The sequence below is a fragment of the Megalopta genalis genome, chromosome 12 (genome assembly GCF_051020955.1).
Source record: "Megalopta genalis isolate 19385.01 chromosome 12, iyMegGena1_principal, whole genome shotgun sequence".
In the NCBI taxonomy this organism is placed as follows: Eukaryota; Metazoa; Arthropoda; class Insecta; order Hymenoptera; family Halictidae; genus Megalopta; species Megalopta genalis.
The window spans coordinates 5,952,754-5,966,587 of record NC_135024.1 but is presented as its reverse complement, the minus strand read 5'-3'; the positions used below and the strand labels follow the sequence as shown (position 1 = coordinate 5,966,587).

Below are 13,834 nucleotides of genomic sequence, written 5' to 3'. Positions count from 1 at the left end.
AAGGACGCGCGTCGTCGACCGATTTTGATTTACATCGTTTGAAATTGCGAAGTTATTCGGTGCTAAGCACCCGCTAATTGCGTGAGTGTTAATCCGGTTTGATGGGTGGAAACGTCAGCTATTAGGTTTGATCGGTGCTCGCAAGTACACATTGAACTCGGTCCCATCGCGGGTAATATCGACAAAACCGGGGCCGTTTACGGGACGATGTAAGTAAGTAGCTTCTGCACTGTCACGGTATCTCGGGAGAAACGTAAACACGAAGTGTACGTCGCCGGTCTGACATGATCCAGATTACACCCCGCCGGCGGAAAGCACAGAAGTGATTAAGCAACAGATCGGCGATGACGGCGCCGTTATCGGATGCGATTGGCAGGCCTTCGAAATTTTTTGATCGATGCTCCTCCACGCCATTAATCAATAGATACCGTGGGGGGCAAGGGTATTAATTGTGTAAGGTTCGCAATTTATAAGAAATCCGACAACAAGCGTGCCTATTAGATTCCAGACAAATTGGAAACCCTCCGCCGAAAAGGATCGCGAAAACCCGTTATCACATTCTTTTAATATTGAAATCTCGCACGAGATGAATTAATACGTTGCACGATAAAAACTTACAATGAATTACAAATTTTTGAACGCGGAGAACAGAGATCGATTGCGAGCGCCCTCCGAATTCGGATAGTCGTATATAAATAAAAAAACTTGTGAAATCATTCGCGAACATTATTATGATGTATTACGATGATAACGCATTTAATACGTCATTAATAATGACAAAAGAACACAATGAAGTACACGCCGCGAGCTCTTAAAACTTCTTTTGCTAATTGTGGCATTCCGGCTGTGAATTTTTTCATTACATCCGAAGAAATATTCTTCCATTCAGCTTGTAATATTCATGGTGGTGCGAGATAAGGAAATCTCGACAAACGATCGCACGCAACGTAACATAGCGCAGTCTTAATCTGCACAGCTTGAACTTTTAATCACTTAAAGGGCTTAAGTAATTAAATCACGCAATTTAATACCACTGGATGTTACTGAATATTTATGCGAAATGAAATTAGCCGGCGTACACCGTTTTGTAGCATTAATTCATATCGTGTATCAATTATTTCTTCAAAGTGTTCGCACACTTATGGACGGGGGGCTGTACACATGCAATATGCATATAACAGAAAAGTTTACTCTTTTTCGTCAGAGATCTTCTATCGCGTTTGCTAATAAAAATCGCGAAAGGTTCGAACAAGAGAGTGTCCTAGAAATTGTGTTACGCCCATTTAGAATCGCAGAAAATAGAAAATTTCATTAAAAATTCGCTATTTCCAGTATTTGACACGATCCCCTGCCATCTTTCAAACGCTATCCTCCCGACCCAGTTCTGCCGGACACTTTACATCGATATCTCTTTGTTTACACGTTCCTACACGCCGCTCTACCGTGATTGCAGTCCCCTTTTACAATTACCACACTTGTAAAATCAATTGGAGATCGGATCCGATATTGACGCACAGATAACAGGTTCGAGATCTACTCGCAGCGATCATTCGAAGAACACATCCAAAAATGAATGCTGATCCTTTTGTCCGCTCAAACAGAGTCTCGTCGTTCTGTTCGACATCGCGCGAAAGAAAAAGGGGTGAACAGAACATTTAAAATCGACAACGACTTCCTGCTGGATTTATCTAACGAGTGTGCAAGTATTGTCTTGTTATTTCTTCGTCGAGTTCTTAAGACGATGCAGCTTCGTACCTCTTGTGTTTGAGTACTTGCCTTTGTACCGGGTGTTTGTCTTAACACTTTATCTACCGAGAGTCTACTAATAGAATCTTCAATTACTGTGCTATACCAAAAGCAATCTAAACGATCGTTTCGTACATGACATTCTTAACCCTAGAAAGATAACCATATGACAACGTACGTAAAAGATAACCATACGCTTCAGAGGCGCATGCTTTTCTAAGGCGTCAATTTTATACTAACAATGGATATTTATTTAAGTTAATCTAGTCATTTTAAAGGTTTGGCATTATTGTAAAAATAAAATGCATTTATATTATATTTTTTTATATTTTAAGTAATTTTAAACTTAAATCACTAGACCTCTATGAAAAATTAACAAAAATCAACAGTCTTCGCAGGCGCCTCTGCGACGTAGGTTATCTTTCTCGGGTTAAACGAAATTATTGGGAAATGTTGCTACTGGGAACAACTTGTTGGTTTTACGATAGAATTAGTTGGCACCATTAAATGATTTATTAAGCGGTGTTTAAGTGTAAATTATAATCGTTTTTACAGTTGTTGGCAATCGACGACTATGAAAACGAGCCGCGAAGGCTCGAATAATCGTATCTCCTCTTCTCGAATTGTCCATTTTTGTGCGCAATCTGAGCGCGAATTAGGGAGAAATTACTGTATATTGAAAAGTATACAAAAGTGTTTTATCGAACACGGTACAATTTTTAATAATTCAGTCGAAGAACGAAGAAACAGCGGCAAAACATTTCGCGAACGACGGACGATCATGATTTAACGGCGATTCATCAAGCGGTCGCGTCTCGGGCATCCCCAAGTTTCTTCTGGCGAACGACGTTACTTCTGGAACGGACTTAACATAACGCAAAGAGGATAACGCAAAATTCGGAATAATTCTCTCATCTCATTTACCAGAGATTCATCCGCGATGCAGACCTTGGACGGCGATCCAGAAAATTAGCATTTCATGCGTGGATCTTCTCCGGTTCGCCGACCGCATACGAAACCGCGAGCGAAAAATCCAGACACAATAAAACCTCCTCCTCCTCCTGCTGCTGCTGCCGGGTGACTCAGAACTCGTGTCAACGTTCTTGCACACTCGGCCAACGAAGCTGGTAAATATCAGGAAAGAAAGAGCGTTGCTCACAGCCGCGTTCGAAACCATAATCTCCTCCGTCGCAATAATAAGCAGCCAAGGTCGGCGACGCGAGGGCAAACGTAGATGGCGTAGTGCCGCGTCAATTTCCACGTTTCCGCAACGCCGAACGCTATTACTTTGCTAATTACGCGGGGATCTGCTAAATGAATTATCGACGGCTCGATCAACTGTGGCGAACACTGCTCGTTTTTGCTCGTTTCGCCTAATTCGATATGGTTCGAAAAAACTGGCGAATAAAAAGCCACGAAACTCCATTCACGAAGCTGGAATTAAAAAGTTGGTAGAATTCGAGACGGAAATTAAGGAAAATGATTCTCCAAATTCTGTCGGCTTGATCGGAAAGTAATTTCGTTTTTTTTTCAGTGGAAAATGAAAGAGGATTTTTTAATGTTAAAAATTTGTTTTGACATTTTGCGAGCAGCTTTAAAATCTTATTGCTCGTGGAAGGCTTGGTTTTTATTGGCAAAACACTGAATCATGTGCTTTTTTAACGTTTATACGAAACGAAATATCTTTGAAAAACGAAATAACTTTCCGAACAATCGAATAGTTTGTTAATATCAAGCTTCGCGAACTGTCTTACGAAATTAGAAGTCTCGGTGGTCCGAATGAAGTAAAATACACTTAATTAGACGATCGTCGGAACCTTCGAACAATTTGTTCGAATTTAAAACATTGTGAACTGTCCAATGCGTTTAATACGACGCGTTATTCGCGGGCAATAATGTAGTCGAAACGCGAATCTCCGTGAACGTTCGTGTTTCTGCTGCAGTAAACGCTATTACTTCGCTAATTATGTGTGTCGAAATGAATGTCTGTGCGCGCTGAATGAATTATCGATGGCTCGAATAACTGTGGCGAACACTTATTACAGAACAGAATTCGAAAAGACAGTAATCGGAGTTATTGCTGCACGATGATCGTGCAAGTCTTCTTTCAACTGCGTATTTTGTTGACGGTAAGTTTCGCGAACCGTTCGAAAAAAAGGCAAAGAAAAGCATCTCGTTACCTATCAACGATGATAAAACGACGATATGAACGCGCATGAATTCTTTATCCGGTTCGATTCGAGAGAACTAAACGGCCATTCGAGGAACTGGTTATTGCCGTTATCCTGCTGTAATCGCATTAAAGAAAGAGCCGGTTGCAAAGTGACGTGCGTGTGTCTGTTCCACGATAAAGAGTACGCTTTATGGAATTAATCTCTCGTCGTACTATTTTCTTCGCAGTTACGATGATTAGAAGAGTTTTTCGATTATAATAATGTCACGGAAGAAGAAGAAAAATTGTATCTATTGTGTGCCTACGTTTCTTTGAATACTCAGATATTATGGAGAAAAGATCAGAATCGTATACCAACTGTCGAAAGAACGGAATATAACATTCATATTTAACAGGTTACTAATAGAAATCTCCATTAAGAGTTAGACTCGTTAAAATGCGGCAAGGAGTTAAAATTAACTGTAATCAGCTGATCAAATATCTGAAATAAATCGAGACGTTCGAAAATTCTCGCCCAACATTTTCGTCTAAATTGATTTGTTTAATTATTTATACAGGGTGTCGACCTGTGTGACCATATGCGACCTTCAAGGTCAGGGTCAAGTATACGAAAGAATTCGTTCCGACACATGCTATCGTACGATATTAAAAAAGTTCCATCGAAAAATTCCATTTAAAAAGTTCCGACATTTCCAAACAAAATATTGCCCGCAGAAAACAGTACGACTTTTACCTCTTTCATATTTTCCCGAAGCTCACTATTTGCAAGAAAAACGCTGACTAGCGTTAGCGCGAACGCTATCTGCCTATTATGCTCGCCGGGAAGAGTCCCTCTTAAAATTTGATTGAACATCGGTGGTATGAAAATCGATGCTCCGCGACGACCGATTGTCCGCAGGCGAAATTAATCTGCATAACGGGTGTCGGCGATTCGCGTAACTCCCGGATAATCGTTGGCATCGTAACAACCGCGGAAAACCGGCTTCCGTTTTTTCGCGGAACAGAACAAGAACAACGGACTCGTAAGTATTCCTAATCGATCGGACGAGCCGCGGAACCGCACGTGCGAAAATCACGTGCAAGCACTTCTGATAAACAACGCTGATGGAGACCGCAGCGAACAGTATCCGAGGATGGGACGTGGAAACCAGGCGGGTCTGTCAATATTCTTTGCAAAGAGGTTTATCGCCGGCGAAAATCGGCGAGATCGGTACGACGATAACAACTGGCGTCCCGAAAAACAGCGACGAGCCGTCAACGCGAGGCTTAAAACAAAAAAAAGAGTGTTCACTGTCAGTGGAAATAGCCGACCAAGACCAGACCGCGCTATTAACACTATTCCTACCGACACTTCACGTATACCTATTCCTACCGCGACCGGTCAAATGACCGGTCTTTCACAACTTATATTTTCAATATTGAATGCAGACCAATAGCCAGTTTACCAGTATAAAAATATATTTTCTTTTATTCAAGAGTACATAATCTACATTTCATTCTTTTTCGTCGCATTTTTTACAAATGGGCTTCTCAACTGTACATTTTCCGCATACGTACTTTTTACATTTTAGACAGATTTTGTTCGTCTTATTATCTTTACAATACCTTATCTGACATGTTTTCCGTTCACGGGAACCTGTACTTGTACTTGCGATGGGTATTGGTTGATTTTCTGTGCCGAGCTCTCGTTGATATTCGATGGCAAGTTCTTCTGCCAATTGGAATAGAAATTCCTGTCTTGTAATTTCTCCTCCCGCAGTTTCTTTATATAACACCCATGCATTTATCCCGGCTAAATCCAAGATATTAAAAAATACTTGCAAAGGCCATCTCCGAAATTTAGATTTTACCGAATAATTTCTGGCCATTTGATCGGTCGCATCTACGCCAAATTTGGTGCTATTATACAATTGAATTGTTTCCGGTGATCGGGTGTCATTTACTTCAACTTGTACGGAGTTGTGCATTGAACTGAGAACTAGAACTTTCTTTCTTGGTTTGGCTTTGTAAATTGTCAACATACAATTATTTGAGCGATAGAGTTTGGTTGAGAAAAGTGCCATGTCGTCGTTTTTCAGTTTTGCCAGTCTTGGTAGCTCTTTTCTATTTGCTCTGATTGTCCCAATAATCGTAGTTTTTTTTTTGCTAAAAGTTTTGTTGCTAAAGGTAGGCTTGTAAAAAGTTGTCTGTGGTTATATTTCTTCCACATCCTACATACGATTCTGCTAATTTCATAGTGACGAACTCTCCAAGAGGAACTGATGGTTATGTCAAGGTTATGCCAAATATGGAAAGCCGTTTACGTACATCGGATGCTAACCAAAATTTTATACCAAATTTGTCCGGTTTATTGGGCATGTATTGAGTGAATCTACACCTTGCTTTCGTTGGAAACAATTGTTCGTCAATAGTAATATATGGTCCTGGTTTATAACAATTTTGACTGTTGTCAATAAACTTGTACCAAACTTCGGAAATCATGGCGAATTTATCGGTTTGTAACCGTTGGCTTCGTTGATTTCTGTCGTCAAATCGAATAAATCTCATAATCTCCGTAAAGTCATGTCTACTCATAGTATTTGAGAAAAAAGGCGGGCCCCACTTTTTATTCCATAGAAGTGCTATATCCATATTCTTAGCCTCATATGCGCCGCGTGCATACATAATTGCAAAAATGCATATAACTTTGCAGTAGACAGTTCCCATTTATATCCCAACACTCTAAATGCCTCTGCCCCTGTGCACTTTCTTATAACTATTACAAAAATGTATAAATCGTACTACCGGTCAAATGACCGGTCGTGGTAGGTAAGACAGACTACAAATATTTCTCAGAAAATAAACAATAAAAAAATAAGTGAATATTGAAAAATGTATCATACATATATATGAGGAAAAGTCGTAAAGTTTAAAGGCGATTCACTTACGTTGAATGTAAGAAATTCCAATTGAAAATTTAAAAACGGTCATTTGACCGGTCCCGGTAGGAATAGTGTTAAAGGAACTACCATTAAACGTGTCGTCGCAGTTCGCGATCGATTCGATCGGCCGTTGCCAGGGTCGACCGTTCACCGTAGGAAATATTCACTCGTACAGCACTGCCAATTATCAGAAATTCTGAAAGAACTTATAAAACTGACAATGCTTGCTCCAGCTCTTTGAGAACTCTTAGCTCGAAGCCGTTCGAACGAGGACGTTTTATTAAAGAAATTATAAAGCCCGATGAAGAATATATTTCATAAATACCAGAAATCGCGCCAATTTGTCGTGGTGAAATTTTTTAGCGGTTTTCTAAATTCGAACAGGTTTAAATTGTTTCGTGTAATGGGGCCGTCATGTTTAACGGCGCTTCGGAGTTGCCATTCGTTTGCGAAAGGATTAAAGGACGTTTCTAAATTGTTGGAGCGAGCAAAGAAGCGAAATATACGTGTAATAGCGGTTTCGTTGAATATATACGACTTGCAGAATCTTTTGTGAAATGTAATGTGTCCGTGTCAGGGTTTCTGTGTATTTTTTATTTAGGCCAGCGCGGAACAACCAGCCACGTTTAATATTACTGTCAGCGTAGACTTTGACGCAAAGCGAAATCCTTCGGCTGAAAATAACGTTAAACTCAGTGTTTTGCCGCGGACAGCATTAACAGCTGAGAGCGAAAGTCAGCGATGCGTGAATACGTTTTTCCCCCTCGCTGTCGCGCGGTTTCTGAGCACTTAAATCGTTTAAAAGGCACAGGTACGCCGGGAAAGTGTACGAGCTTGAATTCGAGCACCAATTTCTTTTCAAGCGATTTCATTGTAACGTATAATATAAGGATGTATAGCGGCGACGAAAAATCGTGTACGATTGTTACTCGAACGGTTATTGAAACGCGCCTCGAACTAGTCCGTAAGGATACTCTCAAAGTTCCGTTAGAGAGCCGCGTTATGAGAGGTTACTTTAATGAAAATTTTCCAAAGCGTTGAATTGGATGGGCAGGTGTTGGCAATTTGCCACTCACACGTTGGTCGCTAACAATCCCCGGACTTTAACACTCGACCACTTTTTTATTTCCCGCCATGTGTGTCAATGACAAGGTCTTCGCTTTTCGATTTCGAGGAGTTGGCGAGGCGTATCGCGACCAACGTTGCCTCTGCTTATTTATTAAAAATTTTCTGCTCGTTTGTATTTCTAGAAAAAATGTGCGACGCTGTCTCTCGCGGTATCTTCGCGACGAATCGTCATGATTTTTATAGATCAGTTACGATCTGTCCGATTTCGAACGGTTTCACATTTTATATTTTCAGGCTACCGTCATTGTAAAATCTCTACCAATTACAGGACCTACTATGATAATACATTTCTTAATTCAAGAATTCATTGTAACAAAAATGTCTAAACAATGGTAAAATGTCTAAATAAATTCAGTCTCGTCATTCTTCTAAAAATACAACCTTTAGACACTTCTAATGCTGTATAGATTTAGCGTTAAACATGTTTGAAAGCCAAATGTTGCGTACACTGCGGATGTTCGCGTAAAATTCTACTATTATACAACAAATTATAATTTTGCAGCTCTCGTCTCGAGCCATTCGTTCTCGAATTAAATCAACACTAAACCAACCGACCTGTAATGACGATTAGCGTGCATTGACTCATAAAAGTGAAAAGATAGAATTCACTTGGATTCTGTAAAGTTTTAATTATGAGACTTGTTTCAACAATATAATCTATTCAATCATTTTCCGCGAAGAAGTCTCCAAAGTTTGTAGTATCGTAAAATAAAAAATCGGTCATTTTGACCGTGGTAGGTTTAGCGTTAACCATCTAAGAGCATCGATGTATCAAGACGCCTCGCTTTTACACAAACCATTGATCGCACAAACACAAACCGTTACAACGTGACAAAAATACACACCGTTGTATATAGAACGGTCTACAGAATCGTTCTACGCGCAACAATCGTTCGCATATCTTCGACAATTAAAGCAAAAACAAATCCAGAAATTCGCAAACCAGATTAGCGAACCAAAACAAACCGTTCACCGTGTTTACATGTTCCCCGAATCGCTGTCCAGCTGTACACCAGCGTCCGATCTATTCGACCTACGCTCGAAAAATGCCGAGCCGTTAAAAAGCATGTCGAGAACAGTGGCCCCGGAACACGTGCATACGTAATAACCGATCAAGGTTCTCCAGGAGTCTCGGGGTTCCACATTCGAGCGGATAGGTCGCCGATGCGCATCGACCGGTGGTCGCGAACGATCAGGGTACACGAACCCGGAGTGGGATAAGTGAAACCAGCCGGTGGTCGGCCAGGCCCGAGATAATGGTCTAACGGGCTCGGTTCTCCGCGAAGGGGGAAGCGGGGTGCGGTGGTTCACGGTGCGAATGCGAACGCGGGCATAACGCGCGTCGGCCGAGTTGCTCGGCGATACCTCCGCGATTAACATTGTTGCCCGTAACTCGATGCCAAGTTCCCGGGAGTGCTCTTGGAAATTCGGCGAGAACGCCGGCCCGGCCGAGGCCCGGTAACAAGTTTCGCGGAAACTCCGGGGGCTTGGTCCGTGAACGTACCTGACGCGAGATTCCTGCCGACTAACGGGGCCCGGTGCACACCTTGGCTGCGCGTCCGCGTTCGATGCACTTCTCTCTCTCCTTTGTCCCGAAAAAAAAAATAAACGCGGGGCTGAGTCACTGCCGCGGCTCGGACTGGTCGGGAGACGGGAATAGCAGCGCGACCGATGTCAGCCGCGTCGCGACGTCGGCGAACCTTCCATGAAATGTTTTCGACGCTTCTCTACCGAGCGGCGAACGCGACACGCTAGAAACTGCTCGCTCGCTCGCTCGCTTGCGTGCGGACCGAGTTCACTCGCGATACTAACTCGTGCCTCTTTGCACGCTGGAGAACGGGCCTCTTGTGTACCGGTTAACGATACTCTGCAAGCGGCCGTGCTCCCTCCTTCTCCGACCAACGCGAAACACGCACGCGGTCCCTCGCTCGACGACTTCTCCTACTCTAACGCGCGGATGATTCTTGCCGCTTCCCCCGTGATTATGGCACGCGAGCGCGGCAACCATTTCCTCTGCCGGCACGTTTCTTTGTCCCGCTCGCTCCGGCCGAAGGAAAGACGTTTAGCAACACGTGAGAGGTCTCGCAAGAGACTCCCAGCATGGAATCCGTTTCAGTCGGCGTTCCTTCGTGCACTAGGTACCCGTGCACGGCAAATACTCGAGACGGTGCAACCACGGTGCAACGGCGGTGCGACGACGGTGCACCGCGCGCCGCGTGCACGGCCCTTCGAGACAAATATCATAATTTCGTAGCTGCGAGCGGTGTGTTGCCAAATGCGTTCCAGTCGCTTAAATAAGTACCGTGTGAATTAATTCGTTGTTCGCTGGTTGCGATGTCTGCCGGCAAATGCGGCGTCTGGGCTTGCTCCATTGTTTTTTCATCGCAACGTGTCATTTCGGCGTACCATGCGAAGCTGATGATGACACTGGCCTGGCTCTGACTTGTTGCGGAATTGGAGATTGAGGATTTATACTGTGACGATATTGCTGGGATTTTGTTGTTAAAGACTGAAATTGGAGTATTAAATGGAACGTTTTATTTATAAAAAAAAAAAGAACGAATAAGGCATCTTATTTACTGCGCGGCGGAAAGAACCACTGTAAATATTCGAAAGCGAACTCCGTCACGTATCCGCAGACGCTATCGATCTTAAGATAAACGCTCCATCGAGAGCTACAAAACCGTATTGTCTTCGCGCTTTCCGTATTTGCGGTTTTCTATCCTTTTTATGAAATCGAAGGTCTCAGCCATAATTCTGTAAATCATTTAGATTCGTATAATTGAGCAATTTCTGCTGAAATGTTCGTTTCAAATAACATTATCGAGCATTGTTTACATGCAGCTCAGTGATTGAGAAGCGTCAATAGGCTTCCGGTAATTAAAGTGCTAAGAAGTCTCTTTATATTTTTTTTTTGTTTAGATAAATCTAGCAAACACATTTCATTTCCACTTCATGTGACACATTTAGAATACTGTTCTCTTGCAGGAGATTAGCATAGCATCATTCAAGACATCTTCCAGTTGACATTCAACTCTTTTAAAGTGTTATCATTGTTCACAAATCAAACTGTATTATTCCAGGAGTGGATAAGATTACCGTGATTTATGAGTACGATTTTATAGTACCTGTTGCTCAAATCGGACTTTTCGGAGCGGTTGGAAAATGTAAGATCATACATGAATAACGAGCCATTATAAACGGATTATTTTCGAGAAGCACTATCAGCGGGTATCTTTTCGAAATAGTACAGCGAACAATGTCTATTTCGAAAGGTCAATTCCGCTGTATTCTCACTTCTCGCCACTTTTTTTTTTTCATTCCACGAAGTGTGATGATTCAATCGACCGAGTGACTCGTTTATCGACAGTTGCACAATATTGGCTTAGATTCCAAGGATCTCGCGTCTAGATAATCATACGCCGACGAGTTTACGTTGGGCGCAGTTGCAATCCACGCTCGCAGTTTCAATAAAAATGCCGCGTTGGATTGCTTTATCGCAGCTGCGCGACGCTAACCATTTCGTAATGAAGCGGAGATGTATCGTCGAGGTTTGTTTCGACGGAGCAGTATCGTTCGCCGGGCTTGTTTTTGCAACGGTGCTGCATAGTAATTTTTGAAATAATGAACACGAAAAGATACGAATGATTTGTAGGCTTGTTAAATTGTTGCACGACCGTGTTTGTTAACAGTTTAGTCGTTCCTGCCGTCCTAAATTTACATTAAACGTGATAAACAGCTTGCACTCTTGGACGTTACGAATAATGTTATAAGCCCTGTAAAATGCAGAAAATTTTCACGTTCGACCACGTACGAGCACACTGCCATAAATATCGATAACATTAAAACATCAAGAGTACAAAAGATATTTTCAGGAATAATTGTGTCACATTTTTGAATAATTTTAAGACAGGCAACTTGGACACCCGCTGCATGCGAGCCGCGGATAAAACATTGAGACTATATGTATACAGCGTGTCTCACTTAACTCGAGCAGCTAAAATATTGCGTTTTTATGGTAGACAAAAATGTCACAAATGTTTGTTCAGAGAGCCAAACATTATGACGAGCAAAAATATTCGTTCAAGGTTATATCTTTTGAGATTTTAAGGTCGTCGACGTTTCTTTGCAATGGAATGATACACTTTTATCATCACTGTATGATAGCCGAGGCCAAGACGAATCCAATCACCTATAATGTTATGACATTAGCGTCAGCCTAAGTGAAAAAACGATCATTCAAAATCGCTAACCAATGGTCGGGATGTCGAGCATATGTAGGATAATAACGCGGAACCGAATCATATTATTCAATTAATTAAAATAAACAGTATCAGCATCTCAATTAACCTTTAAATGCATTCTGCGAAATTATAATTCTCAAAATATGCATATGTATCTCGTATTTAATCAATTGAATTTGTTTCCAGAAAGTTAAACATTTTCGCGTATCCATTAGCGTCGAATATTAAAATAGTTTAATAACTTTGGAACATCGGTGTGTGCCATTTTCTTTCGAAATTGCTGATTACTGTACATGTGATCGCTTATAAATCTTGTTCACTCTTGCGTCACGGTATTTGCTTCAGGTAAATGATCCGAAGCCGTGTCTGTTGCTATTGGTTCGAGATTGAGACGGCTATCAAACGATAAAGTATAGAGGCAGCCATTGCATCATCTGTGATGGAGAGCTGAACTAATTTGTCAGTTATGTGTCAATCGTGTACCGTCATCGAAGAAAGTTTCGGTGACTAACGAAAACGAAATGTTCGATGCTAATGAACATTTAATCTTTGTCGCAGGGGTTACTGCGACGGTTTATATAAAATAATCCGAGAGCTTTTTTGGTTTTTATATAACGAGAACTTTAATATAACTTGTAACAAAAGGCGATGAGGTACAGTGTGTAGAAGGTAAAGGTAAACGAGTGTCGGATGATACAGAAATATGGACACGTTGAGAGTCGGAGGAAAACTTGCTAACTGACTTCTCTCGGTCGAGAGGTCCTCGTATTTATTGGTAGGGAAAGTCCTTGAAATTGGTAAGGGAAAGTCCTCGGGAAGGGCGAAGGCCTTTCCCGAAGATTTTCCGACCGGGGTGATCCGGGACCTATGGTCCGAAGCTGTGTCCCAACGTTTTTATTGTTTTATTGCGGGGTGTACGCCTTGCGTCGGGAAAACCCGAAAAAGGCATGTGTACACCCCGCTTTTGAAGGACGTGTCTTTTTATGTCTGGTCCGCCACAAATCATTGAATGGATTCCTGCGTTTCCGAATTTCTGGACACGGACATGTATTTTGTCATATTAAGTCGGCCAGAAAGTTCTTGCGATTTCTAACAAGTAAATAAGGAGCTACTTTTTATGTAAAGAAATGTCTTTATTCAATAGCGCAGCCTGTTAAGCTACCATCTGCTTCGAACAAGCAAACTGATATTAATTGCATTTTCGAATACCGAGAACCGCGCGAACCTTCTGGTCAACTTCTTTTGTAAGTACAGTGTCTTCGACGATCATTTCGGTCAACGGTGCATAGAGTACATTTCTATAAAAATTCACGATCCGATGGTAATTAATTTCTTGCCGCGGCTCCGCGTGAGCATAATAAAGTATGCATAAAACTGCGCATAAAGCTCCCCCCGAAAGAACAAGCAGCAGCGCGCGTGTAGTAAAAAAGATAATTTGCATGGCGCGCTCTTACGGAAACGTCATTTCAACGAGCGCATTTCGCGCGCGAAGAAATTCATTTTGCGCTCCCGACGATGCAAGAAATTAGACGGCGCAGAGTTCTCTTCTTCTTTTCTTTTTACAGAGGAAAGGAAATTTCAGCCGACGACAGTGTTGCAAAGCGGCGAACGTCCGCGGGCCG

The 13,834-nt window shown here is 42.0% G+C and overlaps 1 protein-coding gene across 3 annotated transcripts in view; it reads right to left on the bottom strand.

Moving 5' to 3' along the window:
• Nucleotides 1-9,816, bottom strand: part of LOC117217424 (choline transporter-like protein 1) — a 93,097-nt gene extending 83,281 nt beyond the window's left edge. For 2 of the 3 annotated variants that reach the window (XM_033465016.2, XM_033465017.2), the window contains exon 1: nucleotides 9,473-9,816. The gene's annotated coding sequence lies outside the window, so the exon portion shown is untranslated. The remainder of the gene's footprint in view (nucleotides 1-9,472) is intronic. The other variant, XM_033465020.2, reaches the window with a different exon arrangement.
• Between the last annotated feature and the right edge of the window lie 4,018 nt (nucleotides 9,817-13,834).